This window comes from Nycticebus coucang, chromosome 4, assembly GCF_027406575.1.
Source record: "Nycticebus coucang isolate mNycCou1 chromosome 4, mNycCou1.pri, whole genome shotgun sequence".
Lineage (NCBI taxonomy): Eukaryota > Metazoa > Chordata > Mammalia > Primates > Lorisidae > Nycticebus > Nycticebus coucang.
Window position 1 is genome coordinate 113,827,476 of NC_069783.1, and position 3,623 is coordinate 113,831,098.

The window sequence follows — 3,623 nt, forward strand, 5'->3', positions numbered from 1 at the left end:
TAACTCTTCTCTTTGTAAAATGATGAAACATATACCCCAGCTTCTGTTCTCTAACCCTCTACTTTTAAATTCTGTCTTGAAACCAAGATTCAGTCTTCCTTGGTTTGTCAATAGGCTGATTATATAAAATGAAAAACAGTGTTAAACTCTGGACATTCATGCAACAAGACACTGCTCAACAGTAGGAAAAACCAAAGTCTAGACACGAGCGGCAACGTGAATGAATCTCAGATGTATTATGTTAGGTGACAGAAGCCAGACTCAAAGGCTGCATCTACAAGGATACATGTAGAATATAAATGTCTTAACACAATAACTAAGAAAATGCCAGGAAGGCTATGTTAACCAGTGTGATGAAAAGATGTCAAATGGTCTATAAAACCGGTGTAGGAGTGGCGCCTGTGGCTCAGTGAGTAGGGCACGGCCCCATATACCGAGGGTGGCGGGTTTAAACCCAGCTCCGGCCGAACTGCAACCAAAAAATAGCCGGGGGTTGTGGCGGGCGCCTGTAGTCCCAGCTGCTCGGGAGGCTGAGGCAAGAGAATCATGGAAGCCCAAGAGCTAGAGGTTGCTGTGAGTCCTGTGACATCATGGCACTCTACCGAAGACGGTAAAGTGAGACTCTGTCTCTACAAAAAAATAAAATAAAAATAAAAAATATAAAACCAGTGTATGGTGCCCCATGATTGCATTAATGTACACAGCTATGATTTAATAATTAAAAAAAAAAGCCTACATCCTTTTTGAATCATTTCTTTCTTTCTTTCTTTCTTTTTTTTTTTTTTTTGAGACAGAGCCTCAAGCTGTCGCCCTGGGTAGAGTGCTGTGGCATCACAGCTCACAGCAACCTCCAACTCCTGGGCTCAAGCAATTCTCCTGCCTCCGCCTCCCAAGTAGTTGGGACTTACAGGCACCGGCTACAACACCCGGCTATTTTTTGGTTACAGCCATCATTGTTGTTTGGTGGGCCCGGGCTGGATTCAAACGTGCCAGCTCAGGTGTATGTGGCTGGCGCCTTAGCTGCTTGAGCCACAGGCACCTAGCCCTTTCTGAATTATTTCTATAGCAATCTGGAAAACAGCAAAACTGCAGGGACAGAAGAAAATAGATCAGTAGTTGCCAGGGGTTAGGATTGGGGAGAGACTGAGCACAAAGATACACAGCAGTTCTTAGTGGGAACATTTTAGGATAATGAGATTGTTCTGTATCTTGATTGTAATGATAGTTAAATAACTATGTATATTTTCAAAATTCATAGAACTGTACACTGAAAGGAATGAATTTCATTCTAGTAAATTAGACCTCAATAAATAGAACCTCCTTGAAGCCATATTTACAAAATTTCAAATCATGTAAATTATGATGTAAATCATGTAAATATGACTTGCTGCAGAACTAGGCAGGGCAATGACACATGCAGAGAAGGAAATAAATCCTGAAGCCACTAGGCTTGGGGTGCTCCCAAAAGCAGAAGATTCCAACCAGACAGGCAGAATTGGTTCTCTTTACTCAAACTCTGTCAAATGGCTGAGAATCGCTGGCATGTTTTGTACTGTGGAAAATTCAAATAAACTGCAAAAGCAAAATGAAAACTATCCATAATAAACTGTTGGGTTCTGTTTGATTCTTTTTTATACAATTGGCAACATACGCACTGTTCTGTGCCTTGCATTTTTGTGTTTTTTTTTTTAACTTAGTGTATCTTGGAGCTTTTTCCGAGTCACTATATAGAAAGTTTCTTTTTCTTTTTCTCCTCCTCCTTGCCCTCCTCCTCTTCCTCTTTTTTTTTTTTTTTTTTCCAGAGACAGAGTCTCGCTCTGTTGCCTAGGCTGGAGTACAGAGGTGCAATCATAGCTCACTCCAGCCTGGAACTCCTGGGCTCAACAATCCTCCTGCTTCAGCAGGGAGGCCTTTCTCGGACCTGCTATTTTTTTTTTTTTGCTCAATCTACCCCATTTGCCTGTTGCCAAGACATCTTTACAGCAAAATTATTATCCACAGGACCCCATGTGGCAAGGTGAGACCAACAGGTAGTATTAATCTCAGCTGTGCCCTTTAGACATCCTGAGCTTAGCCAGTTAAAGCAAATCCCATTATTCATAAAGGTTTATTTTAGAAAGGGTGGTGGCGATTTCCATAAGTTTCTGTATTAGATTTTTTGTGTGTGTGGTTTTTGGCCGGGGCTGGGTTTGAACCCGCCACCTCCGGCATATGGGATCGGCGCCCTACTCCTTGAGCCACAGGCGCCGCCCATGTATTAGATTTTTTTTTACCCTGAGCAGAGGCATCAATTTGGGCACAGCACAGCTGTGGCACACACAAAAGCACAATCCCTGAGGACACAGGTTGTCCCCCCTGGAAATGCAGAATTTGCAACATCAGGGCACCCCAGACAGGATGCATTTGTCAGGCAGTCAGGGTATCAGTAACCCTAGTGTTCTCCTCCTAGTCCAAGTAATTCCATTTAGTCCTTGGTTGTAGGGGGATTGCTGAAGCATTCAGTCCCAACAGTGTGGACTGTTGCCCAGGCCTGACTGCAGTGGCTATTCACGGGCACAATCATAGTTCATAGCTCACTGCAGCCTTGAATTCCTAAGCTCAAGTGAATCTCTCATCTCAGCCCCACCATACCATACCTGGCTGGGCTGGACTTTGAATTCAAGACTCACAGCAACTTGAGAAGGCAGCAAAGGGAATTTTCCTTCAGGAAGAGAGAGGAAAGCTTCCAGGGACAGTTCTGAAAAGCCAAGATAATTTATGCTCCCTCCTCCTTCCCTGAACCTCACACGTGTGGGGATTTTGCTTTTCTATATTGTTAAAAAATCAGTTTGTCCCATTTAGTAATTAAAACTTCAACTTCCCAGTCACCTCCTACTCTTACCCCGTCTCTAAGATAATAATAATATACTCTGGGAGGCCGAGGCAGGTGGATTGCTTGAGCTCACTGAGTTCGACACCAGTCTGAGCCAAAGCGAGACCCCTATCTCTAAAAAAACTAGCCTGGCATTGTGGTGGGCACCTGTAGTCCCAACTACTCGAGAGGCTGAGGCAGGAGGATCACTTGAGCCCACGAGTTTGAGGTTCCTGTGAGCTATGACAGCATGGCACTCTACCAAGGGTAACCAAATGAGACTCTGACTCAAAAAATAATAATAATAAATTAAGAAAATTTTTTAATCAACCAAAAGCTTCACCCACACTGGGCTTCTTCCTCCTCACTTTCCCCAGTGCAGCCAAAAGAGGCCAGGGATCCACTCAGCCAAGTCCCCTAGGGAGTAAGCTGTCATTTTCAAATTCTACAGGGAACTTTTAACTCTCCAAGCAGCTGCAGGTGCAGCTCAAGCTGCTGCCTCATAACATAGGTAACTCCATAGCCACACAGGCACCCAGAGCTTCTAGTCCATTCCCAGAAGCCTACCAAATGCTCAGCAAGGTCTTCAAAAGGAGTTTAGGGCCAGGGCTGCATGGGTCAGAACAATACCAGTATCAAGGAGGAAGATGGTCAGTATGCCTGTAGCTAGGAATCTCATACAGCCCAGTTAAGATATTTTGTGCTCTTTCATCTCTTCTGTACCCAAACAATGCTTTTGCCATATGGCAGTGAGTCAGGGTTGTTTTAGCAA